The following is a 17,661-nucleotide window of genomic DNA, read 5'->3' as shown; positions in this document are numbered from 1 at the left end:
GTGGAAACCACCCTTCCATTCTTTATGGGTTTGGGAAAGAATGAAAAGGATCTATTCAGATGCTTCCCTTTCCTCTTGAGACTTAAACAATTAGAATGCTTTCAGCTACAAGTAGCAGAAACCTTGACTCAGATTGCTTTAAACAATGGAGTGTTATTTCACGTAACTGGAAGTCCAGGGCAGAGTGGACTAAATCTGAAGTCCAGGACTTCAGAGTTAGTTGACTCATTTGCTCAGCCCTGATCTCTTAAAAGACCCATGTTCTCACCATCGCTCCTCTGTCTCGTCAAAAAGAGCCATGTACCACAATGTTCATTGCAGCTCTATTTACAATAGCCAGGACATGGAAGCAACCTAAGTGTCCCTTGACAGATGAATGGATAAAGAAGATATGGCACATATATACAATGGAATATTACTCGGCCATAAAAAGAAACGAAATTGAGTTATTTGTAGTGAGGTGGATGGACCTAGAGTCTGTCATACAGAGTGAAGTAAGTCAGAAAGAGAAAAACAAATACCGTATGCTAACACATATCTATGGAATCAAAAAAAAAGAACAAAGGTTCTGAAGAACCTAGGGGCAGGACAGGAATAAAGATGCAGATGTAGAGAATGGACTTGAGGACACAGGGAGAGGAAGGGTAAGCTGGGACGAAGTGAGAGAGTGGCATAGACATATATACACTACCAAATGTAAAATAGCTAGCTAGTGGGAAGCAGCCGCATAGCCCAGGGAGATCAGCTCCGTGCGTAGTGACCACCTAGAGTGGTGGGATAGGGAGGGTGGGAGGGAGACGCAAGAGGGAGGAGATATGGGGATATATGTATATGTATAGCTGACTCACTTTGTTATAAAGGAGAAACTAACACACCACTGTAAAGCAATTTTACTCCAATAAAGATGTTAAATTTTAAAAAAAAGCTGGCTTCCTCCACATGCTTGGCAGCAAGATGGCCACAGTAGTTCTGGGCAATATATCCAGACGTGGCAATCTGCAGAGGAAAGGGAAAACTATCTCTTCCTGCAGCTCTCTTGGAAGATTGAAAAGTTTCTCCAGAAGTGCTCAGATTTCCCCTCATGTTTCTTTGGCTGGAATCAGGTCACATAACCACTCCTGAACAAATATGACAAGGAAAATGAGACTTTCCTTACTCTGATCAGGACCACTCCTGGGGCTGGGAGTGAGGCCAGCTTTTTCTGAGTACATGGATACCTGAACAAGATTGGGGTTCTGTTAGAAGCAAAGAAAGGGGAAGGATCAAACCTTGAAGGGGGCTTGGGATGGGGGAGATATTGAAGCATCCAGTTTGGTATAAGCAAACTAGAGAATATTAGGGTTAGTGGCCTGTTTCTCTGAGCGTGACCATGGGTGGCTCTGTGTCTCCAGAGGAAGCCCATGTTTGGCTCAGTGCCACATCTAGTGCGCTTTAGCACTGAGAGCAATGGTGGAGTCTAGGCCAATGCACCTATAATGGTGCTTCTGATTCCCCGTTCCCTGGGCAGGGCACACAGGGCCCCAGTAGTTCCCACATGCCCTGGTGAGGGCCAAAGTGGGACAGACAGGCCTGAGAAGTACCAACAGTGAGTGTAAAGTACCCAGCACAGAGTTCAGAGTAGGATCTCACTTTCACACATAAGACTCCTCCTCTCTCTTAGAATATTCCCAACTCATGTGTGTCACATGCTGCCATCCTGGGGCTGATCTCTGCCCATCCCCAAGATGACTCCATTGTGTCAGAGGACTGCTTGTGCCCAACTTCTGCTTTTGATTCTCCTTCCATGCAGAGAACACCTATCTGGATCACCTTGTGCCTTCAAGGAGTTACTCCCAGCCCTCTGTGTGCAATCAAAGGCCTGGGAACAACCTGATTTGGGTATCTTTTTCTCCACTGAAGGAGGTCTAGTGAAACAGTGGCAAATACCAGCATCAAATGTTTTTCTACTTAAATAGGTCATTTCTTTGAGTCATATTCTCTGCTTTCGCTCTTCAGATTCACTTGGCCTTTCATGGCGCTCTCACAGTGAGACACCCAAGGTGCCTGACGGTGGCCCTGTGCCACCTCAACTTCTGCTGTATCTCCTGGGTGGCATCTCAGCTTTCCTTACTGAAACAAGAAAGGAGCCCAGCCTTGCCCCCATCTCTAGGCATTCTGGCTGGAACCCCTTATTGTCCTGTGAAATCTCTCCTGTCCTGTGCAGTGGAAATCCCCTGGGGCTGAACCTCCACAGCCTTTCCTGAACTGCTGTATGGTTTCCTCAGGCTTCCCGCATGCCTCTCTGTCCTTGCCCCTCAAAAACCCTGTTTCTGGAGTTACCCTTTTCTTTCTTTCATTTTCTCTCACATCCTGCATTCCTCCCTGGTCCAACCTTAGGTTTATGCTCTTACCTTCACCCTGGTGCTATTCCACCGCAGACATCTCTGCCTAATGTATCCCTCCACCTGACAGGCCCCCTTAGCTCAGAATGCTGCCACACCACTCCCCAGGTGCCCTTGCCTTGGTTCTACATCCCTTGTAACACAGTGGACCAATGAGTTTAGGAACGTCTTAACTGAGCCCTGATGGATGACCCAAGTCATTGTTTCCAAGGGCGAGTCCACTCACTGGAACCAGATAGTTGTATCAGACCTGCCTGGGAGTTTTTGAAAAATGCATATTTCTAGGCCCATGTCCTGACTACTGAATAAAAGACCTGGGGGTGGTGGGGGGGGGGGGAAGGAGACAGGAGGGAGTCTATATTTTTAAAATATACTTTCCATGTGATACTGCAGATCCCAGTGTGGGAAGCACTAGTTTGGTGCCTCTCCAGTTCTTATGTAGCCATCTGATTCCGTATGGCTATCTGATTCCCAATTTGAAATCACTCTTGTAATGATAGTTGAATTAGGAACTGAAGCCTCTTTCAGACTCTAGACCAATACAGTACCTTGGGGAGAACAGAGGGTGAGAGAGTAGCTTCACTACAGGACATTCCATAGGTCCAGGCCCTCTGAAGAGCCATATATGGGGGTCAGCAATAAGGCACTGCAGACATTTTGTTTATTTGAGGGATAGGTGTTCGAGGATTTGGGTTAATGATAAGGCCTAGGATTTTGTCATGAGTTGAACAATTATGGTAACAGTAACTCAATTATCATCGTCAACAAATATCCACTGAGTGTCTGCCATGTGTAGGACACTGGAGCTTGGTAATAGAGACTCACAAAATAACTAAACACCTTCACCTAGAGTTGCTAATAAGGCAGCTGGGAAAGAGCACACAGGCTTCAAAAGATGTGCTGAAATTGTTATTTTCCAAGGAAAATTAATAGCTACTGGTTTCAGGTCCATTTTTTTCTTAACACCTTCATTCAAGAGTTACTAAGGGGCTGTGATATGCGAGGCACTGTACTAAGCCAAGGGTGGGGGGCAGTGATAAGGATACAAAGATGGGAAGAAATGGTTCCAGTGTAGCAGGGAGAAATACAGCTGCCACACAGTGTGGTCAGGGCTAAACAGAAAATCACTCTAATCATTGTGGGAGCACAGAGAAGAGAGCTCTTTCACTGTGGAGTTTGGGGCACTGGTTGCTTACATCTGCCTAAGAATGAACTATGTACCTGGAACTACACCAAGCACTTTGAATATGTTGTCTCACTTAATATAATTTATCATTCTCCAAGATCCTTTTAGGTAGATAGTCTTATCCTAATTTTACACATCACATGGATTCCCCTGAATGGTAACTGAAGCTTCTGTGAGAAGGGATAAAATACTATCCCTATAGTGTACACAATCCCATTGGTGTAAGCCGATTTGCATAGGAGGTATTGAGGTTTAAGGAGCTCTTAAACTCTCTGGTGGGACCAATGAACTCTCAGGTGGGAACAGTGGGAGAACCCTTGGGAGTAAATTCCAAAAGGGTTAGGTAGCCCATTGAGTTGTCCCAGTTAAAGACTTGGTCAAGGTTTAAGGTTTGGCAATTTTTGGATACAGGTGCACCCTGTATTTACAATCCATCCCCATCTGGAGGGGAAGAAGAGCTGTAAATCTTTGGGGCCCAATCAGCACTGTTGCATCATTTTGGGAAATCCTTGACTGACCAAAACGTGTAAGATGAGAGCTATCTCTGTTGTTCCAAAGGAACTGTTAAGAAACAGTAGTGGGATTTCCCTGGTGACGCAGTGGTTAAGAATCCGCCTGCCAATGCAGGGGACACGGGATCGAGCCCTGGTCCGGGAAGATCCCACATGCCACAAAGCAACTAAGCCCATGCGCCACAACTACTGAGCCCGTGTGCCACAACTACTGAAGCCCGTGCACCTGGAGCCCGTGCTCTGCAACAAGAGAAGCCACCTCAATGAGAAACCCGTGCACCACAACGAAGAGTAGCCCCGCTCACTGCAACTAGAGAAAGCCCACGTGTGCAGCAACAAAGACCCAACGCAGCTAAAAATAAATAAATTAATTAATTTTTTAAAAAAAAGAAAGAAAAGAAACAGTAGTGGTGGTGCCCAAAGGCTTGAGCAAGGAGGATCAAGACGGTGGCAAGGTTGGTGGTGGATTTTACTCCTGACTGGCAGCCAATCTGCTCCAACTGGCAATGAAGTTAGTTGCCTTTAGGTGACTGAGATGACTGTGGCAGTAACAATAAGGGCAAAATTCCAGCCTCCAAGTGTACTTTGTGGACCAGCTAGGTCTGGATTTAGAGTCAGGTTTCAACAGTCTCACTTAACAGTTCCCAAAAATACTTACAGAGAGGGGACCTGTTAAAACACACACATGCACGCACGCACACACACAAGGCACACAAGGCACACACACACCTGTACCTGAATGGCCTTTAAACTGACTGGGGGATCAGTGTGGCCAAACCGGTGAGAGTCAGGGATTTCTGCTAAGTCATTAGATTTTTATTTCCAGCCTGGTGGAGCTCTTTGGGCTACCTACAGATGAGAAAACTGAAGGTTATTTATTACTCAGAGTCATGGAACCAGTACACAGCAGAGCCCGGATTCAAACCCAGATTCTTCTGACTACAAATGTATCCCTCTTGTGAGGTGATATTTGAATAGAGGCTTTGTAAGTGGAAGGGGGCTAAAGACAGGTCATTCCAGAGAGAGTGGCAGCCAAGTTTGCAAAGACAGAAAGGATGAAAGAGCAGGTGTTTAGGAGGCTAGGCCGTGTAGTATGTAATTCAGCGAGGCTGATGATAGACGTCGCAGAGGAAGTTGGAACAGGTGAGCCTGCAAAGGCCCACTGGGGTAGATTATGCAGAGCCCTTAACCTTGCTAAGGCAGAGCATATAGACCTCTTTCACCCACCCTCCCACCTTTTGATAAATCCCCAAATCTAATTTCCTCCTTTATAGTTACATGAAGTATCAAATACAGTAAATGTGTTGACAAAAAAATCACAGCAACAGAAATTTTTAGAATGTGAATTTTCAAATTACAGTTGACCCTTGAGCAACATGGGTTTGAACTGCATGGGTCCACTTATACGTGGATTTTTTCAATAGGAAATACTCCAGCACTACGTGATCTGTGGTTGGTTGAATCCAGGGATGCAGAACTGCCAATACAGGGGTGGGGGGAATCGCCTATGTGGTGGGTCATGGGCCTATGGGATTTTTGACCATGTTGGGGGGTTGGCCCCAACCCCTGCATTGTTCAAGCGTCAACTCTACTATGTTCTTGAGTCCACCTAGTATTTTTTACCTCAGCTGCCTGGAGGTAGAGCTATGGAGTCAGGGAGATCAGGATGAGGTCATCTTAACTCTACAACAGCAATGCAGACACAGGAGCAACAGATTCAAGAGCCATTTCAGAGAAAGCACTGCTAAGACCTCTCATAGGAGAGAACTATTGGATTTTTAAGCCGCCTTGATTACTGGGAATTTTTGCTTTAAGCCTGGAAGCGGCAATATTCCAACCCTACACAGACATTCATATTTGATTCTAAGTTCAGGAACATCTAAAAGAAGTGAATTTTAGGCCTGATAAATACTCTGCTATTCACAATGTCACTTTAAATAGGTGTTTTGTGTCAAAATGAGAGAATTTATGACTTTAATGATTTTAACCTCAAAGCAGCTGGACACTTGGCCACATGCATGTTGATTATTATAATAACTGCAAGTGATTTTTGGGCCCTCATTGTATGCCAGGCACTGTAGGAAGTATTTTGCATGTATTATCTCATCAATCCTCACAACAGCTCCATGAATTAAGTGCCATTATGATCCTCATTTTATAGATCAGTGAGTGGAAGCTCAGAAAGGAGAAGTGACCTGCCTAAGGTTACACAGCTGGTAAATGGTAGAGCTGGAATTAGAACTCAGGTTTGTTTAACATCAGAGTCACTCTGATTGGGAGAGGGGCTACTGAAATGAGAGCTCAGGGGTTTAGAGAGTGAGCTGGGGTGTGGCCACATCCCCATCTTGGACAGGAGATCTAGGCAATGCCAACAGCAAATGCCTCTTAGAGTCAGGGTGCATCATTCCCACGGGGAGACCCTTATTCTGTGTAGAAGGTGCCACATGCAGTCCTTCGGCTTGGAAAAGGGAAGGCTAAACTTAGTCCCCATTTTCCAAATCTTGCCCCTAATGCTGCCAGCTCACATCCCGATGGAATATGGAATAGGTGTAGGTGCTTTCTGGCCACAAAGCTGGTTCCTGAATTGTGTGCCTGATTCCAAAGCACCCTTGTAGAGATGGGACAGCGGGGAAGGCACGACAGCGCCAGGAATAGAGTCTCAGAGAAAAGCAGAGAGCATCACCCAGCACATCTGGTTCAAGGTCCCCAACCATTACTTGACCTTGACTCTTCCTCACTTGGGTTTTATTAAACACACCCATTGCACATACTTTTTTTTTTATGTAATTATTTAAACGTAATTCTGTAAAAGGTGAATGTGCTTTTGCTTTAAGAATTCAGACATCATAAAATCCTTGAGCAGCTTTTAAACATTTAACTCTCGAAGTTTAACAACTTTGGCTGCGACTGTGAAAGAAACAAGTTATAAATGGCATTTAAACACAAACTGAGTTTTTTCTCACAACTGATATGGACTTTACTCCTGCTCACCACAGGACACAATTTATCTTATCTATGGAAGCCTTTTTTATCTGTCACGGATTCTGGGGGGAAAAATGCATTATGTGTGCTTATCGAATGTAGTTGTTTTAAACTTAATAAATGGCCTTCTAAAAGCCACTTGCGGATTATTTCTAACAGGGCCTACAACCTAAATTACTAAGGTTTAAAAGTGCACAAAGATCTCACCAAGGCCCTTGACTACTGTCAAGTTCTTTTCTCCATGTATTTGGCACCCAGGTCTAGGTCAGACAAGTCCCAGCTGTAATTTGATGGTGACTAACCTAAGCATTGTGATATACGGCCCTAGAAATGAAAAAGAAAAAACCCATCTCTGAAAGAGTTGAAATTTGTTACCACTTCACTGGCAGAAGCTGAATAGTGAAATGGTAGAACAATGAATCCACATTTCTTTGGAAGAGGAAACTAAGAAAGAATGGAACAATCTATAAACGTGGGAGGGGAGTAGGTCGTGAGTCTCCCAAGGTTAACCGCATTGCCACTACTTCAGTTTTCCCAAGTTGGAAAAAAACAGACCAAGTTTTGCACCACCCAAAATGAAGTCAGACCAGGCCCATCATGTTTTAAATATGTGGTGATGCTTTCTTATGTCTTGAATAAGACGTAAGAAAGAACAGTTCTGCCCGCAGGCCCTGTCTAATGTTGGCTTTGACAGCTCCTGTGGGCTTTTATGTGACTATTTGCTCTGAATAAATAATGGAACCACATTCTCACACAAAGACTGCTAATTCTGCAGCCTTCTGAGATCCACAAGTTACCACAAAACCAAACCTTGTGTTTACACGTACAAGGGGATCTGGAGCTCCAACGAGGAGCTTGAGTTCGTCTCACATTAGAATCCTTAGTCTAACTAACACCAGGAATCTTTATTCCTTTTGTATTTAGGTTGTTCTGTTGTTTTTTGTTTGGTTGGTTGTGTCTTCCCCAGTTACATTTGGAGGAATTAATGGGGGAATGGCATGTTTAGATAGATTTGTGGGAAAGAGGTTGACACCGACCTCTGTCTTTCCCATGAATCTAGCTGTACCATTGAGTTTCCAAAGAGATGCCTCGTCAGTTATTTAGACAGTGGAGGGGATTGGCAATTGGCTTTCCTTCTTACTGAACGATGCTAAGTAAGCACTAGGATACTAGGAATAAGTGCTAAATAGCCAAGAAAAAGGAACAACTACTACTCCCCTCCATAAGCGGGTCTCTTAAATTTCTCACCTTGTGGCCACTGTAGGTGTTCAGATGGCTCAATGTAATGACAGAGGGGAGTGGAATTAGATGCAGATCCCTTCTTTGCCGACCTTTCAAGACTGCAATTATCTCTCGATTCCACACTCACCACTCCCCAGGCCCTCAGGGAGCCCTCTCTCATTACTATGCCCTTTGGGAATTGAACTCCACACCAATGAGAATAAATAGATGGAAAAGACTAGAAAGAAAGAAAAAAAGAAGTGGCCCTTTAGGTTCACAGTGGTCAGACTTCAACTTGAAAACAGATGGAAACAAATATAGACTGGGGCTACTAGAGAATGTATAAAATTTCATCCATTAAATAAGATGCATGTTTTTACCCCAACCTACTTGTAGACTTTCTCTTTACTTAGATGCTATGGAACAGAAGTTTTTTTTTTTTTATAAAGTTTCTTCATTTGCTGACTGTTGTCTGCAGAACCGCAAAAATGAAAAAGGGGAATATTAGCTTCCTCAATAACTGCCTGTTAATTACTTCTCCTGACTGTAAGCTCCTTGAGAGAGGCATTGGGTCTTAATCCTGTTGTAAACCCAGAGCATTGTGAGTGGGAGATACTTAATGGATAGTGAATGAATGAATGAATTAGCAACAAGGAGGATTAAAGAGTTAAGAGTTAAGAATTGAGTGCTATACTAACAAATGCACTATTAGTGTTAGTGCTATACTAACAAATGCACTAAATAATTAAGTTTAATTACCATGTGCGTCCATAACGGTGACGTTAAGGTGAAAAATACTCTTTCTGTTTACATTGAAGTTCAGTTTTAGGAATGAGTGATGACAAGAAGAGGTAAGGGTCAAAATATTCAATGCAGCTGCAGCATCCAAGGATTGATAAGCGAAAGTAATTAGTAGTCAGTGGCAGGTTAATTTTTTAAGCCCCGAATCAGTCATTTGCAAGGATGGTTAAAAAAAAAAAAAAAAAGCTGGAAAGCATTAGTTTCTTCTCTGCCCTGTCTCTTTATGATTCAACCACTTTCTTTAAGTAAGTTAGTTATCCAAGGGTGTTACACTGACCCTTTAAAGCCACTAAGTTGGCAAGACTTGCTCCTCCCCTCCCGCCAAGTTAATCATTTCTTCTTTCATTCAATGCATTTTTTTACACCTATTATAGGTCAACGTGCTAGTCCTATGGAATAGAAAAAAATTGTACACAGCATCCTTACCTTCATTACTTATAACCTATCTTAGTCTGTTTGAGCTGCTATAACAAAAATACCATAGACTGGGTGGCTTGTTAACAACAGAAATTTATGTCTCACAGTTATGGAGGCTGGAAGTCCTAAGTCAGGGTGCCAGCATGGTCAGGTAAAGGCCCTTTTCTGAGTTTCAGACTACTAACTTCTCATTGTATCCTCACATGGGGGAAGGGTCAAGGGAGCTCTCTAGAGTCACTTTTACAAGGGCACTAATTCCATTTGTGAGGGCTCCAGCCTTGACCTAATCAACTCCCAAAGATGCCACCTCATAATACCATCACCTTGGGGCTGGGCTTCAACACATCAAATTTAGGGGTACACATTCATACCATAGTATAACCTAATTGAGGAGAAAAGATATAAGCACATGAAAAACTAAGGTAATCAATAATGGAAATGTCAATACAAAAAAAGTTAGAAGGCAGTATGTGATCAGAAGCCTGAAGAACAGAGTCTACCCTGCCCTCTTCCTTTTTTGGGAAGCATCACTTCCCAGACCTGATATACAGGATTACTGTAGAAGCCATGTTCTTGTAGCATGAACTCACCTGCCTGGCCAAAGTTGAATGGACCAGGAGTGGTACCTGACCAAGTCGGACCAATCAGATCTTCTCCAGGAATTTGGAATTGGGTGCAGTTTGGTTATTCCCCTTTATAGAAGAGATGCAAATATTGGTAGCAGCCATTTTCCACCATGACAAAGCAAAGAAAGTCAGTTGCAGTGAGGAAAGAGAATGAAGCAAAGGTGAAAAGAGAAGCAAAGATTAAAGAAGGAGGGAAGGGACTCTGGTTCTCTAATGGCCTCTAGTCCATAGTTTCAGCAGTTCTGAGTTTCATTTTTCTCTCTGTCCTTGAGATCCATGAGAGCTTTCTGTATCCATTTAAGGGTGCACTTCTACTTCTGCAGGAAGCAATTTCATCTTTAACAAGTTGAGTTGCTCTGACATCTGGCTGGCCTATGTCATTGGAAATCCAGGGCATTCCTGGTCCAATTTGAGGATGCTTTCTCAATACTCCCTTCCTCCTGCTGTATGTATTTACTAGCACCTCTCATTTTATAGCATCTCAGAGGTTGGTTCCTTCCAAAACTCCCTCATTACCCTTTCTTTTAGGCTCCAAAGTGGACAGGTGCTTCAAATATTTAATTTTATTTAATCCTTACAATAACACTTTTATGAGGTAAATATTGTTATTATCAACATTTTGCAGATAAATTTGGTGCACAGAAATTGAGCAAGTTACCCAAAGTCACATATCTAATAAATGTTTGAGTCAGGATATGAACTGAAGCAGTGTGACTCCTGAGCACATTCTCCTAACCACTAAGCCACTCTCCCTCATTTTGCTGGTATAGCACAGGGAGCATTGCCTAGGATGATCTTTTCTTCAGCACTTTAAAATGTTAGGATCTTTCTATTTCTCCCATTCCATATTTTATTTTTGTAAAGCATAAACCTTGTAGTGGAGACTAGGTAGATACTCACTGATCTCTTTCCTCTTGCAAGGCAGACTGGAAGTCTAAATTTCCTACTCTCCCTTGAAGTTAAGTTGGAGATACATGCTGCATACTGGCCCTGGAATGGGACAAAAAGTGACATATGCTCCTTCCTGGACAGAAACTTCTCTAGACCATTTTCTTTGCTCTTTCTTCTTTTTCCATGTAGATAAAGAATCCATATCCTGTAGATGATGGTGGCACAGGCTATAAGGAGCCTAGATCCCTGAGTCATCATATGGAGGCAAAATACCTAGGAGAACCATCCAACTGTCAATGACTGGGACTCGAGTGGGAAATGATTGTGCTGAGCCACTGCAATTTAGGGTTGTTTGTTACAGAAGCTGCCAGTTTTTCTTTATTGATCTACTTAGTGAATTCCCCAAATTGGATGAGCACTGGTGGCCACCAAGAAAGTAGGCATTTGGGTATACATACCAAGATTATTTTTTATAGAAGCTTCATCCCTTTAAAAATATCTGATTTGTATTATTAGTGAAAGAAATTAGTGATAATACTCTCAAAAGACACTCAGCCCTATACCTCTGTGGTTGTTCAGAGGACGGTACCATGAGAGTCTTTGCCATAGCTGATGGGGTAAATCTTTCTGTGGCTCCTCAGAGCATTCTCTGGATGGTGAGGTCAGCTTCTTGCTTATGCAGGGACAGAGACTTCCGTCAGAGAGTCATGGAGTTACATTTCAGAACAGGATGCTCAAGAGCCCAGCTCCAGCTTACATAGAGGCTGCATTTAGTTGCTTTTTGACAGCAGCTGAGTGGGACAGAAGTTGTTTTTTGTTTTTTTTTTTTAACTTACATACAGTGTGGCCATTCAGTCTTCTTGGGCCCATCATTTTAAGGGTTTTCTCCATTCCTACAAGTTAGAAAAGGGAGTCACTGTTATCCAAATGGAAAGCTTCTGACTTGGGTGAATAAAGAAAGATGTAACAAATGGTGTTGATAAAAGAATGAACCTTTATTTTCTGCGGGTCAACTGGTGGAGCTATAGAAAAAACCTAAGTGTCCTTATGCTAGGAAGTCCAAACTGGAAGCTGATAACGTCCTTTTGGGAAGCTGTTGAAAATGTGCAGTAAAAGTTGCTCAGTTTGCAGTTAATCTCATCATTAAGTCAAAGGTCAAGGTTTTATTTCAAATTAAATTTATCATGAATTTATGAAAATGAACTTGCCACATTTATAAATGATCTCAGCCATCTCCATATGGTTTTGGTAAATTGTCATCTTGCAAAAGAACATTCTGACTTTCCCAGGGTAACAGGCTCTCTGCCTGACCATAGTGAAGGTAAGGAGAGACACAAGAGCTAAAATCTATGCTTTTGTTATATTCTTACGGTTTAAATTAAATGTCCCTAGACTGGGCTGCCAAGACATTGCTGCATTAAGATTCAAGGACATGAGCGTGGAGATGTTACACTTAAAATAATGTGTGGTTGTCGTTTTTCTATGTTATTAGTCATTCAATTAATATTCCCTGAGTGCTTTAATGTTCTATGCACTAAGTGCAACAAAACTGCTACCTACTGTCAACTGGGGTAATTATTTATTTAATTTTTGCTGCCACCTCTGCTAGAGCAAGCCTTGTTTTGATACAGCACAAGATGGGATCCAGAGTCTGGCACATAGTGGGTGCTGAGTAAATGCTTGTTGAACGAATATATGAGCCCATTATGATATCTGAGAAATCCTATGTGAGCAGCAGCATCAACGTCACCTCTGCTCAGACTGTGTCCCCGTGAAAAGGATAAACTTTCCCAGGTCAAAAAAGAAAAGGAATTGTTTCTATAGTGTGTTAATGCAACAGACATTTACTGAATGGTTAGTTTGTGGTAGACACAGTGCTGGGCCCCTTGGCTGGGAGACACTCACGCTCTGAACTCTAGTTCCAACAGCAGCATATTGGGTGCCCCATGCTTTATTGCCTCGGGTAGACAGGTAATTAGTTAAGCACTGATGCCTTCGAGAATGTCTCCTTTCTTTTCACCCTCAATTATTCCAAGAGGGGAGAGAGGGAGGCAGCTGGTTGGTATGAGTGTCAGGGTCATAATATACCCCTATTTACTTAGGAGTATATGGAATGAAACAAAGTGTTGGACTTCCCTGGTGGCGCAGTGGTTAAGAATCTGCCTGCCAATGCAGGGGACACAGTTTCAAGCCCTGGTCCGGGAAGATCCCACATGCTGTAGAGCAACTAACCCTGTGAGCCACAACTACTGAGCCTGTGCTCCAGAGCCCATGAGCCACGACTATTGAGTCCACATGCTACAACTACTGAAGCCCATGTGCCTAGAGCCTGTGCTCCACAACAAAGAGTAGCCCCTGCTCTCCACAACTAGAGAAAGCCCGCGCACAGCAGTGAAGACCCAATGCAGCCAAAAATAAATAAATAAATTAATTAATTAAAAAAAAACAAACAAATGAAGTGGTAACCAACATCTTCTTTGAAATGAGACTGGGAGAGATTAGCTGAGGGGAGGGCATCATTAGAGAGAGAAACGCCATTAATCACTGTCCTGAAATAATCCAAGTTGAATATCTTATTGTTTAATTATTTTTAATCTTTTGGAAATACAGAGCCACCCTGGGATGTTTTCTTTTCTCTCTCCCTCCTACGGAGCAGTCTGCTTGGGGAGCTGAAGGCTTCCTGTGTATTCCTTGAACTGGATCCAAATTCATTACAGATATACTGTGAAGTGGACAGAGATGATGAAGCTGGTAGAGAGGGTGGGGGAAGAGGGAAAGAAAGAGAGCTACCGTAAGTAGCCTGGGCTAGTTTTAGAAGTTGAAAGGTGATCTTTGACCTTCCCATGACTCATAAAGCACTTTATGACTCCCACCCCTTAGTCAAGAATTTTCAAGCTCAACAAAAGCGCTTTTAGCTGAAATGCCATTTTCACCCAGCTTCACAAGGACAACTTATTTTAGTTTCTGTGTTGACCAAGTACAGTTCTTCACTTTTGACTATCTGATAGCCGACCAACTTGGTTGATCCATGTGTATTTGTTTGGTCATACATTTCATTCAGACATAGAATTGGGTAGCGAGGTCCTATTTCTCTGTTGTGGGAAATGGATCATGAGATGTGTGTTATTTAGACACATGGATGGATTAGAGCTGCCAATATGCAAAATAAGGAGAGGAGATTTTCCAATCAAGAGTCATCCAGAGAAGCAAACCCCTACATTTAGAATTGCATCCAGAGGTGCAAGCTAAGGGAATCCTTATAGCGGAATATTCCTGGGCTAAATACCCTGGACTTTCTAACACTTTCATAGCTCCAATCTCTGATAAGGAGTACTAGTTATTCCATTCACCACCAATGAAATGTCCAGTTTCCTTATTTAGCTCCTTGAACGGCCCATAAAGCCAGATGAAAGAATTATAGCCATTCTTCTTTTAACGGGCTTCGGCATATGCTATGTGGTGGATTAAAATGGCTCCAAATTCTTTGACATTCTTCAATGAGAGGTGAGGTCTGTGTCCTCTCAGCTTGAATCTGGACATGCTCTGTGACTGCTTGACCAATAGAATACTTTGGAGGTATCACTGTGCCTGTTTCTGTGGTACTTTGTTATGTGGCAGTAGATACCTAGAACACATTGGTTGGTTTCAAGGTATGGGCATCTGAATATGGTGATCCATAAGGACCTTTTTTTTTTTTTTTTTAAAGGGTTAGATTTTATTTATTTATTTATTTTATTTTTGGCTGTGTTGGGTCTTCGTTTCTGTGCGAGGGCTTTCTCTAGTTGCGGCGAGCGGGGGCCACTCTTCATCGCGGCGCGCGGGCCTCTCATCTCTTGTAGCGGAAGCACAGGCTCCAGACGTGCAGGCTCAGTAGTTGGCGGCTCACGGGCCTAGTTGATCCATGGCATGTGGGATCTTCCCAGACCAGGGTTCGAACCCGTGTCCCCTGCATTGGCAGGCAGATTCTCAACCACTGCGCCACCAGGGAAGCCCCATAAGGACCTTATAAGTTGTGCAAAAATGATCACATTTAATTTAAAAAAAATCTACTATTTTCCTGGCATTGTGCCAACTTGGGGGGATATTGATATTCATATATGGCTCCCATTTTTAAGAAGTTCACAGTCTGATGGAAATGATAGATGTACGTGGAACATCAAGATTTGAACCAGTGATGCTACCGATGGGATGCAGGCTTAATGAGATTCCCTGGGTTATTCTGAAGAGCCTGACTGGAAACCACATTTTAAGAAGCATTAGCTGTAGAAATACTCCTGAGTTTCAGTGACTCTCTGAGACTGTGCAGAGACTCATCTGGAAAGCCTCCACAGAGAAGGTGACAGTTCAGCCAACCCAGACTTCCGGCAGCCCTATCTATATGTGTTGTGATTGGTATAATCTGACAAATGCCAAAAGTCTTCCCCAACCAAAAATACCTTCCTCACTAGCCCCTCTATGGCATTCAAAACTCCTATGTAATAGTCCATCTTTGAATAGGCTTTGAAGATCTCTGCAAATTTTAAAATATTATTTGGAAACGGTTACACAGTAGACCATTTTTAGCCTCTAACATATTAGCCTGAATTTCCTTATTTTTATGTTCCAAATTATTATCTTTGATTGATTATCTGAGTCAGCCCTTGAATACTATAGATGCTCAAAATACTTTTTTTTCTGATTAAATAAATACTTGTCCTGGGCTCAGAAAGTTTGCACAATGGTGTTTAAAGGCACGGATTGTTTTAAAGAGAGACACTCCAGTGAGTGTAAGAAACCCCTCCTTTCAAAGCACAAATTGCTTCGAAGGTAAAGAATGACCATAGGCTCTTGAAAAAACAAATACACATTTAGCACCGGGGTGGCTGTGAGGAACACACGGTGGGATTCAGGGTGGTGCATTCAAAGAGGCTGCAATCTAATGAATCACAATTAACAACACACTCAGAGAAAATTACACTGGGTACATATTTTAATGTGAAATAATGTGGCAGCCATTTAAAGTGGTATAAGCATTTAGCAACAAAGTCAGCCAGAGGGGCATTCTAGTGCCAAGGAAGTTTCTTCACAAGCTTGTGACAAAAAAGGACCTGGCTCTTTTGTGTGATATGTTCGACGTTGTTTCAGATGCAAAGAATGTCTATAGATCCTGTGAAAGAATATTAGAACCTGAAGGAAGACTATCTTTTGGAAAAGATAATTAAGCATAATAACTGTTTGGGTTAGGAAGGAGGATAATTGTACTGACTCCTTCTCAGCTGTTACCAAGACCAGATCTCTGGGACCATCATAGTCAGAAGGAATCCTTTCACTTACTGTGATTATGTAATCTCTTTGCCCTACCTGTTTGCAGAAATAGGTTAGAAGCCCCACAGCATCATTCATCCCATTTCTATATAGCTGACAGCCTTTCTACAATGGAGGTCTGATGATAACACTTCGCTGCTTAAAATCCACAAAAAAAAATCCCAATGCCTCAACCTATAACATAGGATTCCAGAGGCTGGTCCCCTCCCTCTCCAGCCTCCTACCTTGCCACAGCTGTTTACACCGCAGGCTCTGGCCACACAGCTATTTTCTGAAGCTCCTTTCCCCATAGCATTCTCCTCCCATCTAGACGACAATTCTACATGTACTAGAACCAGCTCAAGCATCAACTCCCTAATTATACATTTGCTTTTAGCTTCCAAGAAAGAACACATTTATTGTACTCTTTGTTGTGTTCTCATTGCACCTAGAAAAATTTGGTATTCTAGACATGGTTGTGTGCCCTCTAGGCTCACTCTCCTCCCTTCTCTGTTCTTCTCTGTGCCCCAGGAGCCTGGCCCATATGCACTCTGGGTTTCCTTGTCCTCCAGCTCCCAGTGGGATTTGGCTCATGGGAGTCACTGGCAGGAGTCCAGAAAGGAGGATGTGAGGGAGTTGAAGCATTTATTCCCTGGCTCCCCCCTGCCTGTTTGCTGTGGTTTGTCTGGATCTTTCTACCAAAAGCTACAATTCCTTTCAGGCAGCCCCATCCCTATAGCTACCCTCTCCTGCCTCTGGGATCCTCTCCCCCTTCCTGCTTATTTGGCTCTCTTGTGGTAGCAGCAGCTCTTACTTGCTACTGGACATGGAGTACTGCTCTGCCCTTGTCTGTTCCTTGAGACCCTGCCCAGGCCTTGTGAACAGTCTTTAATTTGTTTTACTAATTACCCAATCTGAGTGGGCTATCTGTGTCCTGTAGGACTCTGAATGATACACCTAGTTTGCAGAGTAAGTTCAGGAACTTTATGTAACATCTATAATCTGATAATTTGGTATCTTTTTTTCCAACATGCCATCTGAACTGCTTCTTTGAGCTGTTAAGACAGGTAGCCCCAGCCTGCTAACAACAACAGAAAACATTATTCCAAGCCCCCCGCTTTTGCGCCTCAGATAGGGAGTTTGGACGCCAGGTCTACTTATTGAGTCCACAGTGACAGATCTAGTCAATTAAGATTAGGAAAATTCTAACAGTAGAACTTTGATAGTTGGGTGTACCCTATCCCCACTAGCAGTGGAGGAAACATTTATATAGAGGCTGGAGGCAATGTAGAGAACCAGTCCTGATCTTCAAATCCCACTGCCCAACATGGTGGTAGCAATTCCATTAAATAGCAGGTGTT

The sequence above is a fragment of the Balaenoptera musculus genome, chromosome 3 (genome assembly GCF_009873245.2).
Source record: "Balaenoptera musculus isolate JJ_BM4_2016_0621 chromosome 3, mBalMus1.pri.v3, whole genome shotgun sequence".
Classification (NCBI taxonomy): domain Eukaryota; kingdom Metazoa; phylum Chordata; class Mammalia; order Artiodactyla; family Balaenopteridae; genus Balaenoptera; species Balaenoptera musculus.
Note: the sequence above shows the minus strand (reverse complement) of the source record.